The sequence below is a fragment of the Puntigrus tetrazona genome, chromosome 21 (assembly GCF_018831695.1).
Source record: "Puntigrus tetrazona isolate hp1 chromosome 21, ASM1883169v1, whole genome shotgun sequence".
Taxonomy (NCBI): domain Eukaryota; kingdom Metazoa; phylum Chordata; class Actinopteri; order Cypriniformes; family Cyprinidae; genus Puntigrus; species Puntigrus tetrazona.
The window spans coordinates 16,147,847-16,169,573 of NC_056719.1; the positions used below are offsets into that span (position 1 = coordinate 16,147,847).

Below are 21,727 nucleotides of genomic sequence, written 5' to 3' on the forward strand. Positions count from 1 at the left end.
GGCCCTCCAAAAGCTGTTAGCACTAGAAGGCAAAGAGATCTTGAAGAAATGTATGAAATTCGAACACGACACGCAATTAACTTGGGAAGCGCTTCTTCCTTTAATTCTGCTCTGTCTGGACTCGGAGAGCTGCTCTTGTGATCTATAATGCAGCTTTGGAATAATTTCCAGAAGACTCGGTCGTGGAGGCCTGGAGGAAGCAGACGAGGTGGAAAAAAACACACCCATTTAATGGCCTTAAATATTCTCTGTCAACTCGGCGGGGCTTTGAACGTGCTGCTGAATATTCAGACGCCGACACGTCTCTTGTCCTGAGCCGATCAATGATAGAGAATCGTTAAATAAGCCATGGCTTGATTTCACATCGGGACCCGAGCTGCTGTTCTCTGAGAACCAGGTTCATTATTGATCGCGTCTGGTAATGGATGAGCTCTGATCCTTTAAATGAGCGCAGCTTCCTGCTTTCTACAGCAATTAACCTGCTGAGTGTTAGAAACAGCCGAAGAAGCCAAAGCATCGAACTGTACTTCCCAGTTCACATGGCATGGCGTTAACACAGAGAACTTCACCTGCAATATTACATTATCATATTTAAAAAGCTATGTCAACACTGATGACAATAGATTAGTATTATTTTATTTTTTGTTTCTGTGCATTTAGAGAACTGTTTTATGGGACGTTACACGGACCATGCTAATGCTAACATGTGGGGAATTTTTCACGCTTGTTGGTGCGGTGATAATAGTATAATTTTAGTATTTTTAGTATAGTGTGTCACGTGTCTTCACAGCACAGTCGTTCTGATCGTGTCCTAAACTGTACACTTCTCTAATATAGCTGTATTACAAAGCAGAAGACGAAGGTAACAGGAACCAGGAACGGTTAAAGCCTTTTAGGATTGCAATGACAAATGAACTTCAATACAACGACAAAAAAGAAACCTTAACAAAAACGTGCTTGCAATAGATTTACCGACAAGTCCTTTACTACCTTTATTAAATCTGCATGCGCTGCACTGATATTTAGAGCACATTAATATTTGTGACGTTTATTTGGAAAGGATAGAGATTCGACAGGAACGAAGCGGGAGAACTGTGTAAAGCACCACAAGCAAGGCCTTAAACGTGATGTGCTCCTCACCCACTTTTCTTTTCTTTACAGTCCGAAGCGTGCCTTCACTAATCCCATGACTGCTGCTCCTGCTCCTACTGCTGCTCGTCCTGCTGCTCACCGCTCCTGCTACCGCTCCCGGTCCTCCCGCCGCTGCTACCATCGCCGCTCCCGCTGCTCCTACTACTCCTCCTCCTATTAGCGTTAGTGCTGTTTTAGTGTAACCTTTAGTTCTCTGATTCCGAGCCTCCCGTTCAATTACTTCCTGGGCTTTTCTATACATCTCATTAGTGTAGTGCCGTCCTCCGTTCTCCAGCACCATCTTCTCAATCTTCTTCAGCAGCTCGGCGACCTGAGAGCGGTTCTTCGAGTCTCTGTTGTTGAACGAGTGAAACCTGTCACCGCACTCGTTACCGAGAGCCTTGAGATCATTGTTTTCACTGATGTACGCTTCTACATCAGTTTCCTCCAGCTGATCTCCTCTGGTGAACAGAATGATTGTGTATCGAGTAGCTTCTTCTCCAAAGTTCTCCCGAATCCATTTCACCGTGTTTTTCTCCTCGGCTGTGTATCTCACGTCCAGCCTCATGACCAGCAGAAATACGTGAGGACCAGGAGCGGACATGTACACGCACTTCATCACTTCGGCTTTCAGCTGTTCTGGACTCGTAGACGTATCGAACAGCCCCGGGGTGTCGACCACCGAGATGTTCGCTGACAGATGCATTTGACAACGTCTAGTGATGGAGTTGGAGGACATGCCACTCTTAAACACCACGTCACCGAAGATGGTGTTTCCTGCTGAACTCTTTCCTGATGCAGTTTTACCCAGCAGTACAATCCTGAAATCTGAGGAAGACGGAGGAATTTAAGATGTTAATTAAAAAATGGTAACAACTTTGCGGTAAAAAAAAAAAAATGTTAACAACTTTGCGGTAAAGAAAAAAGCGGTAACAACTTTGCAGTAAAGAAAAAAACGTTAACAACTTTGCGTGTAAAGAAAAAACGTTAACAACTTTGCGGTAAAGAAAAAACGGTAACAACTTTTCGGTAAAGAAAAAAAACGTTAACAACTTTGCAGTAAAGAAAAAAAACATTAACAAACTTTGCGGTAAAGAAAAAAAACGTTAACAACTTTGCGGTAAAGAAAAAAAACGTTAACAACTTTGCGGTAAAGAAAAAACGCGTTAATAACTGCGGTAAAGAAAAAAACGGTAATAACTTTGCGGTAAAGAAAAAACGTTAACAACTTTGCGTGTAAAGAAAAAATGTTAACAACTTTGCGGTAAAGAAAAAAACGATAACAACTTTGCAGTGAAGAAAAAAACGTTAACAACTTTGCGGTAAAGAAAAAAAACGGTAACAACTTTGCAGTAAAGAAAAAAACGTTAACAACTTTGCGGTAAAGAAAAAAAACGGTAACAACTTTGCAGTGAAGAAAAAAAACGTTAACAACTTTGCGGTAAAGAAAAAAAACGGTAACAACTTTGCGGTAAAGAAAAAAAATGGTAACAACTTTGCGTTTGCTTACTGTTGGGCCTCTACTCCTCAAGAAGATTAAATATGACAGAAAAAAATGTATTAAATAGGTTTGAACATAATTTCAAATCTTTTTTCATGAGAAAAACCTGGGTTAGCATCGTTTTGAAAAAAAAAAAAAGTGCATAATGTATGAGGACACCTCATTTAAAAAGTGTATATCTAATACTTGAAAAGTCATGGAATTATATACCACAGTCCATGACCTTTCATTATCTTTCAGATATAACGGGAAAAAATCTAATAATATTTACCAACTTTTGAGTCCAAACTTTTTCTGGCCATCTCCATCAGTCTTTTTTCTTCTTCGATTGCCTCGTTCTTTAGGAAGATCTCCTCGCTATAGTTTTGTCCTCCATTGCTCTTCACCATCTCGTCAATGCTCTTTAAGAGCGCTGCGATCTGGTAAGGATCGCGTTTATTTTTGCCGTTTATCGTATGAAACCTTCGCTCAAAGCTTTCCAGCAGCTCTTTAATGTTTCCGCTCTCGTTGATATCGGTTTCAGTTGTGATAAACAGCGCCATTGTGAACTTCACCACTCGTGCTCCAAAGATCTTCTGAATTCGCTCCACCACGCTCCTCCGCTCCTCTCTGAAGGTCTCCGGGTGGACGACGAGCAGGAACAGCGTGAGGACTGGTCGGAGAGACGCAGGCTCTTCTTCATCTGCTCCCCTAGCTCTTCATCGGTCAGCTGAGTGCTGAAGAGTCCTGGCGTGTCGATGATGGAGACGTTTCTGTTTTCGACTTCCCCTCGCTGCATCTCGCTCTCTCTGCTCCCGCTCTCTTTAAATGCCTCTCGGCCCAGTATTATGTTTGCTGTCGCTCTCTTTCCTGCTCCACAGAGTCCCAGTAACACGATCCTCAGATCCTCTGAATCTCTTGTTTCCTCCGACCCTGCGAAAGACGTCATGTCAGTTTGATTAGCTGACCGAAATGCATTTCAGGGCCCATATTCACATGTTAACAGCGCATTAGTTGTTTGTTCCTGTTTTGCCCTCAGGTTCCTGATTGCCCTCTTGGATTTTGACCCTGGACTATTGCCTGTTGACTACAAGTCTCTCTCACCCTTGGTTTTTCCTGTTTGCCGGTATTCGGGCCTTGCCTTTTCGACCACGCCGTATTTTTAAGATCGACAAGTTTTGATATTTGCGAGCAACAGAAACTCTTTTGTGACCTTTGTTTAGCTGACCAATGAGAAGTATTTCTTTCTTTCTATATGACTATTTAAAATTGGATAATTTATCACAAACTAAGAGTACATTCAAGATACTTTACTTTAAGCAAAGAAATAAAGTGCATTTCTGGCCGGTGAAGGAACGTACGTTCGGTTATTTCCTTGTTCTTGTGTTTGAGAACATTTTACGGTGTGCTTCTCAAGAATAAATAAAGAATTATTAAACGAATAATAAAGCGTGCTCATTTAATGCTTTTACATCCACAGGAGCTATGTAATGCATTCACTTATTTATGTATTTGTTGAATACCAGTAATGTTAGAACACTCTGCACAGCAATAATTATAATGCACAGACCCTTCTTTTATTATCATGTGGTAATGTTACAAATACTACATAACTAACGTACAAGTGAGGTCAAGATGATTCAGGAGTTTGTCACTGCATGCATTAACCCATATCATCATGTGTGAGTCTGTCTAAATACAAATTTAAATAAAAATAAAAATAAATAAACTGACCTTTTAAATACTTTCGCTGAGAGTATATCTTACTGATCTGATGCTGAACAGCCAACAAATTATTGCCAATAGAGAAAAGATTTCACCCAGAACTCATTTTATTTTTTAAATGTAAGATGGTGGACAGTGGAAAAGGAGAAAAGTCAAACGCCGCACTTTTTCTTCCAGTGTTTACCTTTAATGTAGCCGTGGCAGTGTAAAACTAGTTCAACTATTTCTGTGTGTAAACTACCAATACGGAAGTGTTTCTTCACACAAAATGTCTTTTTCGGTTCGATGTAAGCATATTTTGTTTAACTGACCTGAACGTTCACTTGCATGTTTTCTAGATACGTCTTCCATGTTTTCTCCGTTTCTGTGCACTTTTCTCTCTCCGTGTTGTGGCAGTGCTGCCAGCAACGTTTGCTTTCACTTAATAAAGTAGGAGGAGCGAGGCAATTACACAAGGAAGGTGTTTTTCAGTAAGAGTGAACTATACGGGTTAGCATGTGACTGGACACGGCCTTATAGCCTACGCTGCAAACAGAAAATACAGAAGGAAGGGAGATGCTACGGGATTGGATAGCATGGAAATGTATGATGTGTAAAACAGGGAATGATATATGCAAACAAAAAGGCTCTAGCTAGAAAATCTGATTTTTTGGTTTGCGTGGCCTGTGCTGGTGAAATTTATTTTTATTAAAACATTTTTTAAATAATATTAGTTACCATCCATAAAACAGCTTTTAATGCCTCAAACCTTAATGATTTGAAATCCAGTAATTCCTAGATTTATTTTCATAAATTTGACAACTCATGAACACATGAAGTCACCAGAGCAGCAGGCAAGCTTGGGATACGGGAAAAGCTTGCGCTCAATAAACGGAAATATTTATTCATCACATTGATAACTAAAAGTGTTCTTGTCTTAAGACAACTTCTATTCCACGGTTATTGTCGCCCCCATAAATACATGAATGCCAGTAAAAATATTTGTTAGCCAATGCTGTGGTGTCGTGTAATCAAAATCACATGACCTCTCAAATGTCCAATCATATCTGAGGGCGGAGCCATCATCTAAAAGGAAGCACATTGCGTGAAAATTAATTTTAAACAAAACAATCCTGCTATTTTTTGGTCCAATGTGCTTATGACATGCTTGATCAAAATACAGTATAATTTTGTATGTACAAACTATATATTTTATATTATATTATATCAAATTTCCTATCGTTCCACTTCAGGAAACATGGTTTTGAAAAGTGGGGCAGTATTTTAGTCAGTCCAAAATGTGTACGATTCAAAAATGATTAAATTGCTTAATTGCTGCTTGTAGCTTTATTTACTGTACAATTATTATTAGTAATATTACCATAAATCCACGTTAATGAGGGGCATGGTCTTTCATTTTACTCGCGCCACACAGAATGTTGCGATCTTCGACCTGGACTGCATTTCCCATCATCCCTTGCACCGCTCGTCACAGATCACGCGCTCACCTGAATCACTTTACACACAGTATTTAAATTGGATTCAGACCCTGTTGTAATCTAATTGTTTCAGCGCTCATCACTCACCTTGTGATAGTTATGTTAATGAGCCAGAGTTTTTAATTATGTAGTTTAATTTAAGAAATTCTTTTAACCTAAAAGGCTAATTATGTTCCCTTTGTGCTGGGTTTCTTTACGACACAGATATTGTGTAATCCCGAATCGTTTCGTATAACCCTTTCTGGATTACAGTCTGCCGTCAAAATAATTTTCTTGACATTTAATAATTCCGGCTTCTGTAAGAAGAGGCTACAACCGGCTAGGGTCCTCAGGAGAACGAGGCGAGCCGGAAATCAATCTTTGTGTTTACACACGTGACGTAATGACGCGGTGACGTGCTCGAATTTCCCGAAAACTCTCAAAAAAAAAAAAAAAAAAATTTTTTTACAAGCTAATCGTTTTGAATCGAGACAGTTTTGATCACTGGCTGGTTGTGTGCTTTCTCAAATATTGATTTTGGATCATTTTAAATGCTCTAACTCCAGCACAACCGTAACGGAGGATCATTTAAATTTGTCCATTAATAATGAAACTATTCTAAGTGTTCTAAGGTCAAAAGTTGCTTAGCTGTGTTGACGTTGGATCAATCGATCCAGTAACACAGAGCCCTTCGACATTCCAAACAGACAACAAGTAACTTCTGCCCGGTAACAGGAGCAGCCACAACCCCAGATTTATTTCAACAAAATAGTGAAAATACAGTTTATATAGTGGACTCTCTTCTCAGCTGTACATGATCGGAAACATTCATTTACAACGAAACATACAGTAAAAAAACCCTTTATGCTTATTCCATTAATACAATCAAAATGCTGTTCATAGCAAAACAACACGTTACTAAAAATAACAAGAAGAAAAGCATCAGGTAAAGTAAATGATAAAAATGTAATACTCCAGTTTATGTCCCTTAATATAATACATTTATTTGTTTCATTTCAACCCTATACATAGGGCTGGGCGATAATTCGATAACGATAATTTTCACGATATAAATTTTCTCGATAACACGATAATGACAGTTCGATAAGCGCTCGATAATGTTTACGCACTATACGTAACGCTGCGCACGCATTTTGCAGCCTGCGCTTCTGGATGCCACACGCAGTGTTAGTACTATACAGCCATACAGTGTCAGTTGCACGTGTTGGAGGAGTAAGAAAAATGAGCGACAGTGAAGAAAATGCACCGTCCACGACTAGCTCGCAGGTCACAGACTTAGTTGACAAGAAAGGTCACTCAACTTCAGTAGTCTGGAGCTATTTTGGTTTTTTGCAATCCGACACAAAACAGAGCGACGTGCACTGCAAACTGTGCAGACGACTCGTGCCATCAAAAACAGGCAACACCACAAACCTCTTTCATCATTTAAAACAACGTCACCCTTCAGAATACGAAGATGCAAAGAAATTACAGACCCAAACAAGTGTTGGTAAACGTCGTGGACCATCTACAAGCATCAGCGCAACTACCCAGCAGAGTCTCATGTCGTCATTTTCAAAGCCGTGCCTTATGAGAAAAAACAAAAGACATGGAGACATCACAAAAGCAGTTGCATATTGCATTTGCAAAGACATGCTTCCCATTAGTCTTGTCGAAAATGAAGGATTTAAGAATCTTATCCACGTTCTTGACCCCAGATACGAACTACCGGGCCGAAAACATTTCGCAGACAGCGCTTCCACGGCTATATACTGAGTGTAGGAGACGGTAGAGCGGCATCTGCAAAATGTACAATTCTTCGCTACTACTCGGATATATGGTCCAGTCGCACATCGGAGCCTTATCTGAGCCTTACAGTTCATTTTATAGAGCGAAGACTGGAATCTTCAGAGCAAATGCCTTCAAACAGCTTATTGTCCTGAAGATCATACAGGTGAAGTTATTGCCCAGCTGAATGACTGAAGCACTCACCTCTGGGGGCTGAGTGAAACCAGACAAGTATGTATCACAACTGATAGTGGTGCAAACATGGTAAAAGCTGCATCGCTCAATAAATGGACACGACTTCAGTGTTTTGGACATCGACTACACTTGGCTATTGGTAAGCATTAGTCTCCGTATTCCATCTAATAACAAAAAGTTATAGAAATAATAATAATGATGATGAATTTTAAATCAATATTGTATTTAGGGCTGCAACAACGAATCGATTAAATCGATTAAAATTGATTACTAAAAGTAGTAACTTTTTGGGAGTAACGTTAACTTATGAATTTACGTGCTGAATCTTGCGTTGTGTGTTAAAATTTTTGAATTAAACGGAAAAATAAAATAAAAGGGATACATCTGTCATACAGCGTTATTGTGGCTGCGTGTGTCACGTGACAAACATGACGCGTAGCCATGGAAACATTAAAGGTGAACGTTCTAAAATTACGGTCGCCTAAAAAATTCACTCCTACACTGCAAAAAAGCTTTTTTTACTTAGTAATTTTGTCTCGTTTCCAGTCCAAATATATTAAAAAAAATCTTAAATCAAGATTACTAGACAAGAAAAAATGGCATGAGAAAATTAAGAGATGCTTAAAACTTCTGTTTGAGATGCTTTAAATTCTTTTTTTGGAGTGCACTTTCTAAAGATTTTAGTTCTGTTTGAATAAAAAATTAATGCTTTAATTGTTTTTTGTTTTTATCCAATTGATCGATTAACCAAAAATAATTGACTGACTAATCGATTATTAGAATAATTGTTAGTTGCAGCCCCAGTTGTATTATTGATGTGTTCTTAAATGTTAATGATTACAAGAAAGAAGCCATATTTAAAACTGAAATGCATAATTTAGCCTAAATATTTAATGTGGAGTAGTAGTAGTAATGATGCTGATATAAAAAGCTAATTTATATAGTGCTGATGGCCTTGTGCTGCTCAATTGTTGCTACAGTATATTATATATATTTTTCTTTACATATTGTGGATACATTTGAAAAAATATTGTGTTGAAAAAGACAAAGTAAGTATCTATTTCCATTCCTTCCTCAGAGAAAGCGGGAAGGACAAGAGAGTGGAACGAGCTGTCGTGCTGTGTAAAAAGTAGTGGCTGCCTTCTCTTTCTCTCTTGAAAAAGAAAAGAGACCTTGTGACTGCTCAGGAAGAACTTAAACTGCCCAGACACAAGATGGTGACAGAATCACCTACCAGGTGGGGCTCACGTCAAAAGATGGTGGCCAGGGTGATTGAACAGCACAAGGCTATCAGTCAGGTACTCACTGCTGACAAGAAAACCAGACACTTGGTGCCTACCTGGCAGGACATTGACGTTTTGGAGTCAATAAATGAGGGCTTGAAACCACTTCTTGAGTTCACAGATTCACTGTCTGGTGAATCTTATGTGAGTGTGTCCTACCTTAAGCCTGTGCTGCACCTCTTCAAAACAGAGGTCCTGAAACATTCTGATGATGACACACAGCTCACAAAGGACATAAAGACAGTAGTCATAGACTATCTCAGTGAGAAGTATGATGAGGAGATAACAGATGAACTGCTTGATATGGCATCCTTGGTTGATCCGCGCTTCAAGACTCAATATATCAGGCCAGAGAAAATTGAGGGAATCAAACAAAGAGCAGTTTCTGAGATTCTGAATATGGAAGGAGACCAAGGTCCATCCACTTCACAGGCTTCATACAGAACAGAAGAAATGGAGGCAGAGGGGGGAGCTGCTGCAGCTGTTCCTGCCAAGAAGCAGAGGAAGTCACTTGGCAGTTTTTTTAAGAGGCCATCCCCCAGCAACACAGGACTCACTGACATGCAGGTAGTGGAGATGGAGCTGGAGCACTACCTCATGGCTCCAGATGCAGACAGTGAAACAGAACCCCTGGATTGGTGGAAGATGTATGACAAAAAATTTCCAAAAGTAAGCCAACTAGCAAGGCATGTTACTTGTGTATCCCTGCTACCAGCTCCCTTCCGAGAGGCTTTTTAGTACTGGAGGAAACATTGTGACCTGTCATAGAGCAGCTTTAAAACCTGAGACTGTAGACAGACTTGTCTTTCTTGCACGTAACTTGTAGGGAAATGTCTTTGGCTGTTGAAAACTTGAGCAGTAAATGCTGAAAAATGGTTAAGATTGTTCTTTTGTTTATTATTTTTTTTATTTATATTGTCAGACAGCTCAAACATTTTACAAAATGTGTTAAATCAGCTGCACAAAGGGATTGGCATGCTGAAAAGATTTGTCTATTCTCATTTTTGTTGGAAGATAAATATACTTAATCACTTTAACTCTACATTTACAGTCAGAGCCATGTTACAAATGTTGTATAATTTTACAGTTCTTATTTTTTATAAAAACGTTTTTATATATTCTATTAATATTAATAATATTATTCTATTGATGTTGATGTAACTAGTAATATTCAAATCTGTATCTACCTCAATTGATCATTGTTTGAAAATTATTTGTCATGTTCTGACAATAAACTATAAATAATAATTAATTGTCTGGTTTTTCTTTTATTCAGGAGAAAAAACCTGCCTTTAAAATCGCTAGATATAAAGATTTGACATTTATCGTGATAATTATCGATATCGACTGATAAGGAAAAAATTATCGTGATAATTTTTTTTGCCATATCGCCCAGCCCTACCTATACATCTAAGGTTAAGTTCATGTACAAATGTATTTATCTGCTTACGGAGAGCAACGACTATTAAACCATTTGCATTCTATACAAAACGTCCCGTTCAAAGAGCATGAGCTAACAAGGAATGAAAATGCACATCTAGCATATAAATATATTTTCCCTTGACAAGCGGTATCGATCTCGCTCACTATGTACAACGACAGGAGCAGCAAGTCCAATAGCTGAGACTGTACAAATCAGACGACGCATCGTCCTTATTGCGTACAAAAAAAAAAGCAGGCAGAAGAAACGCTGTAAACCGAGAATGTGTGTAAACACGCCAGGTGCTGAAAGCGAGAGCCCGTTCGGCTCCGCAGACAAACCAGAGGAGTACCGTGGAGGTGTGTCGACGCGTGCCGGATGCGAGAGGTGCGTGAAAACAAGACGTCGGCTGAAGGAAGCGTTTGGAGAGATGTCGGCGGCTTCGAAGACGTCCGTCTCGATGATCGAGGGTGCGACCCCAAAGACCCGAAGAGTCTCCGGCGTGACCTGGAGTGTCCGGCGTCCAATCAGACGGCAGAGACCTGCTCATCTGAAACACACGGGACAGGCACAGGAAGTGAGCCGAAAGCATCTGCGCTGAACGCTTCATCAACACCGACTCCACAGCAAAGCCATTTACAAGCAAAACACGACCAGGCCACATTTCACCCCGATGTAAGTACACACCCAAGTCTGTTTTCTACAACGAGCGCTTCTTTCAGCCGGACTGGAACGGCTCTGTGCGTTTCGTTCACGCAGAATGTCCTTTTTTCCATAGCTTTTGTATGTTCATGCTCTAGATGGACGTGCATGACTGTCTTGCATCTTTTGCAGCATCTCGCATGTAAAAAACGTTTAAATGCCACTTAAAACCCATTCCTGAGTGCGTTTGTAGATGCAAAGGCCCCTTACACTGTAAAGCATTTCTATATCGCTGCAGTAGGTGAATAATATATGAACAAAACTTTCAAAATAATAACAGAAGTACCGCTGAAGGAAATAGAGGTATGTTAAAGATGTCAAATTTACATTTTTTGAACGTTACTCTGCACCCTTACCTCATTTAGTCACGAATATGCAAATTAGCCCCACTTCCAGCCAATCACTTCAGCTCAGGCTACCTTCTCCACTTTCACTTTGCAAAATGATGAATGATGCTAATTTACACATCCATGACTCCATCTGTGTTTTGTCATCGTTCTGAATCTGATCCAGACCTAATCTTTGACAACAATGTGATCTGAGTGTCTATTTAGTGCAAACAGTCCAAATAAGGTGGCATCCATTTAATAATTTACACTCAATACGTTATTATTACATACCGTTTTATAGCGTACTGCAATACTGAGGTGCAGATAATTGCCACTTTTTGCAATAAGCGCATAAAAACCTGCTATTTTAACAGTTTAAATAGAATCTATAACTATTTGGACTTTCTTAGCGATGGATGCTATTTACACTTAAAAGTAAAAAAAATGCATGAAGGTACCACAAGTTTTTTACAATTAAGAGCTTGTATCTTGTAGAGGACCTGTTCTTTCTTGCATTCAATACAACTAAATCTTCTGGGGTCCATGAAAGTTTTAAGAAAAAGATCAAAAAAGCCGCCAAAAAAAAAAAAAAAAAACACTGGTGGAGAAAGAGTTAAAAGAGTTTCCATTTGCATGAAACAACACGATAAAAAAGCTAATAGCCCAAAATCCAAAAAACTGATCAATGCATGAGAAACAAATGTAGTGTCCTGCCTTTCTATGTGACCCTGTAGCATAAAACCTTAGGTCGCTAGGGTATATATTTGTCTGGGTCAAAGTTATACACTTTTTTTATGCCAAAAATCATTACGATATTAAATAAAGACCATGTTGCATGAAGATATTTAGTACATTTCCCACCATAAATATATGAAAAAGTAATCCTTACTTAGTTATATGCACTGCTATTGAGATTTTTCAAATAGTTGCATCTCGGCCAAATATTATCCTACCCCAGCAAACCAAACATCCATCAACGGAAAACTTAATTTATTCAGCTTTCAGATGATTTACGCGATTCAGTTTGAAAAAAACAGACACTTATGACCGGTTTTGTGGTCCAGGGTCACAGATCTAGGGCAATGCAGTCAAAGAAAAATCGTGTTTTCGTCGCATAAAATACCATTGAGTTGCTGGGACTGAGGGGTGAAATGCGAGCCGGACGCGTTTCTCTGGCCGGCAGGGTTCGACCACATACCCTCCTCACTATCAGCGTGAGAATGGAGAGTAACACTGGGCGGTCTGGACAGGCAGGGCTCGGCCAGGCTGTGTCGCAGCTTGCACCTCTGCAAGGCCACGCTATACTCGGGCGGCTTTACGTGGCTCGGCCGCGAGGATCCTCCGTCCTGCGCGTCGCCCAGCGTCAGGCCCTGGTAGCCCGGCGGGGTCGGGGGCGGCGCTTTGAACCTATCGTCTTTGCAGGGTGACGTTACACAGTACACTGGCAGGAAGCAGGCGGAGAGGTGCAGGAAGTGAGGTGATGAAGGGGAGGGGGCACAGAAAGAAACAAAACACACACGGACACACATACACAGACACAAAGCAAACATTAATGAATGAAAAGGGGTACGTAAATCAAAAAGACGTTCACTAAGACACTGACACAGCTGCACCAATCACAACACAGATCTGCATTAACCCTCGCTTGACACAAACCGGGCACAGTTCGGAGATAGTAACTGGTCAGTCTCGTTTGCAACCGTTAACCGAATCGTTAATTAATCATTCGCCTGTGACAACTGATTAAGAATTCGTTAAAAAGCACCCCTATCATGGATTTTTGAAAATGATCTTTCATGCGGTGTGTAACGCAGCTTTAAGTGAATGATACCATCCTGCAAAGATTTAAATCTGAACGCGCACCGCGTGTGAAGTTATTGTCGGCTCTGAGTCACTCAAAAGAGTCGTTTTTAAAACGAGTCCCGAGCCGCTTCATGTTGACGTCCAAAGTTAAACCCACTCGTCGATCTTTTCATGTTGGTTCTGAATGAAAACGCAGGTTCGTTCTTCGCCACTAGATGAAAGCTCACAAACACGGCTTTAAATACAACGGACCAATCACTGGAGGCGTTTGGAAAAATGAATCGTTCAAAGAAATCGTTTGGGAGTCGTTGAACAAACAAGTTAAAAGTAAATGCATATTATAAGAAAACGAGTGTTTGTTTTTTGGGGCTCCTATGATATAATCCTTTCAAAATCCATATTAAGGGCAATTTAATAATAAATATAATGTTAATAACAAAAAAGTCTAAAAAATAATAACAATATTATATTATATAATATAAAGTATTAATTAAATTTATATATATATATATATATATATATATATATATATATATATATATATATATATATTTGAGCAGGCTACACTTTAAAAACACAGCCCTAATATGAAAACATTAATATTCATTAATTTTTTTACAATTTTGCCCGAAAGCGCCACATATTTGACTTGGTCACCAGTTTGTGCCCTATTTGTGTGAAGCACAGGACGTCCCGGGTGAATCGTTCTACTGATATAAGTGTCCTAGAGGCATCAAGACACAAGCGAAGCCAGAAGAGCTGCACGTTTATCATCGGTGCAAGCTGCTGGTGTCACACGCACAGGGCCGGAGCTCACCTATCAGTCCCTTCTCTGTGCTGGACGTGACCGTCTTGTGCGCGGCGTCTGTGCTTTGCTGATCTTGCGTCTTGCGTTTGACGGTGCCGTAGCTGCCCTCGTAGGTGTCCGACAGGGAGCTGGAGGACGTCCAGCTCTGTCTGGACTGACTGAGCTCGGATCCGTCTCTGGAGCAGCTGTCCTCGGGCAAACTCGGCCGATCTCCACCTCGGCGATGGGGCCGCCCCATGGGCGTGTGGCGGTGGTTGAGCAGGCCGGAAGGGTCTGGAGGTTGTCGTGAGAGTTACTAGAGCAGGAGGTCCAGCTCCCGCGCCGCTGTCGGCCAGCTCAGAGACGGACATTTGCTCGGGACAAATCAGCTCCTCGGCGCTGCTGGAGAACGTGAAGCCGGACTCCCTCGCGCGGGTGTCGCACCAAGATGAACTGAGATGAAAGAAAAACACAGCGACTAAACAAACTTTTGCATTCAACTACGGAAAATTGTGCACAATTGAAAAACTAACGGCATTAATCACAACTAAAAGTTTTCTTTTCACATAATATATGTAACCCTGGAGCATAAAACCAGTCTTAAGTTATTGGGGTAATATACATGGGTCAAGATTTTTATTTTACTTCAAAAATCATTAGGATATTAAGTAAAGATTGTGTTCCATGAAGATATTTTTACCTTTCCTACTGTAAATATATTAAAAATATTTTTTCATTAGTAATATGCATTGCAGACAACGTAATTTGGACAACTTTAAAGCTGGTTTTCCCAATATTTATATTATTTTTCTGCATTCTCAGATTCCCAATTTATTTTATTTATTATTTAAATATAAATATATTACATATTACATATATAAATATTCATATATATATATATATATATATATATATATATATATATATATATATATATATATATATATATATAAATATTTACATTATATTAAATAATTGAGCGAAGTGAAGTCACGATTCCATTAAAACATGAACCAATAATTCTACTTAAAATCTACTTAATTAAAGGTAAACCATACATTCACTTTATTTTGTTAAATTTCTCAGAGAACAAGAATTATCTTCTAACTGCATCTCAAGAAAATATATCTTGATTTAAGGATGTTGTATTGGAAGACAAGACAAAAATACTGAGATAGTCGTTTTTACAGTGCATGCAACATTTAATGCCATGCACTTGTTAATATTTGAAGCCTACTGCCTTAAACCTAATGCAAGCCTTTTAAATGAAACCCTGAGAATGTCTACTCTATCTCATTACAGCACAGACACGAATCCAGCCGAAGCCCGAGGCCCTCTGAGGTGTTGTGGGATACTCTACCTGGGTCCAGGCTGACTGCAGTCGGCCGAGCGTTTGCGTCGCGTGTCAGGCGAGACGCTGGACGGCGGGTGCTGCGGGCACTGAGTCCACGGAGGCCGTTACTGACAATGCTGGAGCGGGACGAGATCTCGCTGGAGTCGGAGAGGTCAGATCTGCCAGCGGGCAAGAGAGCGTAACCTACGAGAGAGAGAGAGAGAGAGAGAGAGAGAGAGAGGAGACAAGAACAGCACTCGGACGTGAGCGGAGATTCAAAAGCTGTGCAATGCAATACAACGATGAGTGAGAAATGAATCAATAAATGTTCCTCAAAAGCCCGATTTATCTAGAAACAACAACAACAAAAAGTCTGCATGATCAAGTAAAGCAAAGCTGCTTTATCTCAAAATATTACTAACACTAGCTTTACATTTACTTCATATTAGGTGACCTACGGTAGACTTGCATTTAAACGGTTCAATGCACTTACTGTATACATTGAACTTAATACCGTAAGTACATCTGTAATTAATTTCTGTAATTACACTGTAGACCCATCTCTTACACTCAAACCTGCCCGTATCCACCTCAAAAGCAGCAGAACACACTGTACTTATTTTCTGATGTAAGCACGTAGCAGTTAAGCCCACTTAATATGAAGTGTGCCCCGTTTTTCTTACGCCTGCGCACCACACAGAACCACTGGCCTTTATTATCCCCCCGCTGAAAAGCTCACATCATTACAGACAAGCAGAACTACGACACACGAAAACATCCGCTGATCCTGACGTGTCTCACTCACCTTCCGTCAAACAATAACACTTTGCTTTTGTGCAAAACAAAACCCAGAATCTATCTCGCATTCGACACGCAGCGCAAGCATCTCGAGTCACGCACAAGCACAGGCTGACCGCGAACCAGCGACCAGAGGCTCTGAACTACACGGTTTTCCTCCTCCCGTGTCTGCCTGCCTGCCGCTCATCCTGCCTCGAGAGTCTGAAGGGAGACCCGAAGCACTTGCGAGTCTCTTCCTGTCCCTGTCTGCTCTCTTCCTGCCTGCCGCTCTGACGGGTCATCCTGAGGATCTGTCTCTGAAGGAAAGCCCCACCTATGCCGTACGAGCGTCCGCCCGCCGTCTTGCCGCAGACCTCGCTGGCCAGAGACGAGGACGATCCCGAGAGATTCAGCTGACCGCAGTTCTGTCTGGGAGCTCCGCCCGCTGCTAGAGGATGACGGGGACAGTTCAGAAACACTGAAGATGGAGCAGAACTTTACTTCATGGGAAGTTGTAGTTAAACGTTTTTTAAAAAAAAAGGTCTTATCATATTTAATATATCAGGTCTTTACGGCTCATATGTGACCCTGGAGAACAAAAACAATCATAAGCAGGCATTTTTAAAACAATAGCCAATTATATGGGCCAAAAATACATGCCAAAAAAGGATATTGATATCATTACGATATTATAAAGATATTTTGTAAATGTCATACTGTACATGTAACAAAAATTTTTTTATTTTTTTTTAAAGTTTTATAAAGATATTTTATAAATGTCATACTGTACATATAACAAAATTATTATTATTATTTTTAAGTTTTATAAAGATATTTTATAAATGTCATACTGTACATGTAACAAAAAATTTATTTATTTTTTAAAGTTTTATAAAGATATTTTATAAATGTCATACTGTACATGTAACAAAATTTATTTTTTTTTTTTTAAAGTTTTATAAAGATATTTTGTAAATGTCACACTGTACATGTAACATATAAAAATTAAAATTTTACATAATAAAACCAAATTCAAAGGAAGTTTTTGGATTTTTGCACTCTCAGATATCCAAATACTGTCCAGCCACAGCAAACTCCTAACAAACTATACGATAACGGAAAGCAAATTATTAATATTCAGCTTTCAAATGATTCGATTACCTTTTACACAGTGAATTTGGTCAAAGGGATAAAAACACAGCTGAAAAGACATAAAGATCAGCTCTGTATCTCCAGTAATTTCTTAAGGTTTAGTTTGATGGCCAAAACATATAGCAATGCAATATAATGATGATTAAGTGTTCCCTAAAAGCCTGATTTTTCTAATATAATGATTTCTAGATCATCAATTGTTTCCAGTAATCGTTTATCCTAAAATATTGCAATAAAATCCATTTTCTTTTTCTAACTTTACGACAGCAAAAAGACACGTGGAGCTCAAGCTAAAGATGGATGTTAATATAGTTACACTATTACTTTCGTTGATTTTAAATCCTTTTGATAACTTTAAAATGTCGTGTGAAACACAGCTACCAGCTCTTGAAGCGCAGGAACTGGGCGCCTGCGTGTTTGTTTGATTTGATCGTACCCTTTCGAGGAGATCCCTGCGGGGAGATGGTAGGACTGGAGTGCAGGGACGAGACGGTGGCCGTGTCTTCGGGTCTCTTGAAGCCCGGCTCATCGGCGGCGCCAGCTGCTTTCTTCAGCGTCTGAGGTGAGTTGGGAGCTGAAAAGCACAGAAGACGCTGCCTCAGTTCAGACAGCAGAGGGAGCCGTACTCTAAACCATCACATCACTTCCTGAAAGCGGAGACGTGCGCACCAGCTCCACCAGCTTCACATTCATTTAGTTAGATTTTTGCGACTTTTCTTGAAAGTTATAGTGCAGATAGAACAGGAACGAGGTGCCATTATCACCAAAAAAAAAAAACCCCATTACAAATATAAAAGCATTCCTAAATCAAGATACGTTAACTTGACAAGCAACATGCATTTGTGACTTTTATTTTGTAATTAAGACACATAATCATGTTTATTTATTTATTTATTTAATCTAATATCATAAGTAACTTTTCTTATAAAGCGCATCCGTCGTGATTTTAGACTTACGGATATTTGTAAACAGAAAAAAAAAAGATTATGGCGATGATCTGGCGGATTTTGAAATTGCACAAATAATAATAAAAAACAACAGCGACTCTTAGTCACACTCAGAAAGTGTATATGGCATTCCAAATAAAAAATAACGTTTTAATATAGTATGTATTAAAATTAATCATTTGTATATTAAATGCTTTGCTGTATTAGTAATAAAATGTAAATGTTTTTATAGTCTTCATTTTTGCAGACTCTTATTATGAAAAGGACAAATAACGATACGCTTCAGGTTATGCCTTTTTTTGGTTGTTATGTAAAAGGGTCACGCACCGAAGGCAGCGGACAGGTCTTTGGCGAGGCTCTTCTTGCGGAGAGGATACAGGCTGACGGGAGGAACCTGCAGCACCTGAGACACTCGGTTCTGAGCCTTGGCTGAAGACGCGCCGGAGCGCATGGACACCGGGGACATGTCGGATTTAGTGGAGCGCCGCTCGCTCAGGTTCTTAGACACTGCAGGAAAACACACAGACGTTACATATGGAAAAGCATGCATGAAAAAAGAAAGTCCAGCCGGGGTGTGTGGTCACCTACATTTATTAAGAGTCCAAATACCTTCTTTGAAAGCTAGGCTATAGTCAGGCATGCAAATGTTTTTTTTAAATAAAAATATAGTACAGTACGCTCATTTTAAGCATGGAAATTATTCACGTTTTATTTACAACACCAGTCCAAAGTCGCTGGGGTGTATTTGTATCAAAAACACATTAACAAACCATACATCAATTGAAAGTTTATTTAATAGCTCCCAGATGTTTTGAAAAATTTAATCTTAGGGCGGGTTTTGTGGTACAGGGTCCAAAAAATTTATAAAATAAAAAATAAATAAAAAATAAATATATATGTATGAAGTGCAATAAATTATAGAAAATTCTAATTGCATTGTACTTTTAATTGTAATATAAAATCTTTTATTTTAATCTATATTACTATTATTTATTATTTTTTTATAATAAAAAAGAATAAATGCAATAATACTATTTTGCTATTATTTATTTCTTTTTTTAATAGTTATATTTATTTAGTTATATTACGTGTAGCGTGATCACCATGACGCATCCCTGGCTACAGTGACAAAAACCCCAGCTCACACATTTCTTTGAAGAATTGTTTTCACGTAAGAAGCTGAGTAACTAAACAGATATCAGAGTACACACGTGTGCTGTAGGCCGCCGCACTGCAGAGACATGATCTGAAACTTCTCCTCGTCCGTCTCCACCTCCAGGTGGGCCAGGTACTGCTTCACCTTGCGGCGCCATCTGGGCGTCCTCGCGCACAGCTTCTTGGCGTTGAGCAGGGAGCTGCGCCTCACACGCTTCTTGTGACTGCCTGAACGTCCAGCAGGTTTGAGTTGGTGCTGCCTGACTCAGAGACCTGAGGAAACACACGAGGAGTGAGGGAAAACAGCGACAGACACGCCAGGCTTCATTCCTGTGAAGCGACTTCACTGATAAACGGGAGGACAGGCACAAACAGAAAAAATAGCAACATCCACAAAAAGTGGAATGGTTTCACGAATAAATAAAACTTGCTGATATATATATATATATATATATATATATATATATATATATAAAATTTTAATCTTCAGAAACAGCTAGTGTACATTCAATATATATATATAAAATTAAATAAATTTTATATATATATATATATATATATATATATATATATATATATATATATATATATATATATATATATATATATATATATATATATATATTCAGCAAGGACATAATAAATTTAAGCATATATATTAATATGCATATATAAATATTTACATGTACATGCATTTTTCTGATTTAAAATCTTAAACATAAAATATTTGTCATATATACATGCATGTGTTTGTATTTATATATACATAATAAATACACACAGTATAAACATATATTAAGTACACTTTTGCTTGACATCACTAAAATATATATAAAAATTTTTCAAATTATAAATATATATTTTCAAAATCCTGAAATAAAATGCATCACGATTTCCACAAAAACAGGCGGCAGCTGTTTTCAACATTAATAATCATAATAAATGTTTCTTGAGCTGCAAATCAGCATATTAGAATGATTTCTGAAGGAAAATGAAAATTTTAACGTTACTTAAAATTGCAATTGCATTTAATAATACTTAACAGTAACACTTTTCATAAAATAAATGCCTTGGTGATAGAGACCTTTTTCAAAATTATTTAAGCTCTGAACAAACATTGAGCATATTTTGTGTAAATTGAAATGATTCCCAACAGTAGTGTTTATCTGCAGAGCTCTGTTTGTAAAAGTCCCTCCGCTCATCAGTGAATATGAACATTAAACCTTGCTGCTCTAAGCAAGCGATGACTACAAGCGGCGTGGCGCAGCCATGCAACCAGTTCAGTGCCATTAACGCAAAAATACACAAATACATCAAAAGCGATGACCACGATCTGTTACGTGAAGATCAGCGAGAGGAGAAGATGAGAGAGAGGAAGGAAGAGTCGCAGGAGTTGCGTGTCCAGGTTAAAGGTCATGACGCATTCAGGACATGCAGCACACTTACCCTAAACTCTTCCACCTCTTCTTCCTGTAAGCAAAGCCCGTGAGAGGCAGAAACCAGGTGAACAGAGAGAGAGAAACACTCAGACAAGACAGAAAGCACCACCCACAACAACTAAACTTGATCCTATCAGAGAGGAGAAAACATCTGCTGCGTGACGTCTAAATAAAAACATCTTTTTATCATAAAAAGGATGTGGTTTTATCTGACTGGACTGTGAAAAGTGAGCGGTCTGCATAAACAGCTACTGGACCAGTGTGTGTGTGTGTGTGTGTGTGTGTGTGTGTGTGTGAAATATACACGTAAGACATGTGTCATTATTCTGTAATATATGATGATAATGACAGTAATTGAGCAATTACTGGTTTATAAAGACTCATAAAGCAGTAATTGCTCCTCTGCTGCCATCTACAGGTTATAATGGTGATTTGATGTTTTAATATATATTTTTTTTTACGGAAGTCTTTGTTTGCCGCAGTATATTTTGGTCATCCCATTAAAAATAACATTCAAATTGGATCATTTTGGAGCTTTAACGTGCTGGAAGCACTCAAAGTAACTGAAAAGAGCTTGAATGTCCCTCTTTCAGAAGCTCAAACAAACCCTGAAATGAGTTATGAGTTATGGTTTTCTCTGTCAATGCCGTTTGATCGGTTTATAACAGATTTCTGGGCACAATCTGCATGCTTTTCATTAGATCTCGCAGCAATCTTAAGTCATTTTAAAGCAATCTTAAGCATTTAAATGTTCTCAACAGCTCAAACGAGTAGCGGTTTAGATTTTTAGACTTTTGTTTTGAATGCCCTTCTGACGTTTCTCA

The 21,727-nt window shown here is 39.0% G+C and overlaps 2 pseudogenes; both read right to left on the reverse strand.

The window, feature by feature from the left end:
* Positions 1–1,016: 1,016 nt before the first annotated feature.
* Positions 1,017–4,705, reverse strand: LOC122326164 (annotated as a pseudogene).
* A 1,807-nt stretch (positions 4,706–6,512) lies between these two features.
* LOC122326029 overlaps positions 6,513–21,727 on the reverse strand; it is a 32,776-nt pseudogene continuing 17,561 nt past the window's right edge.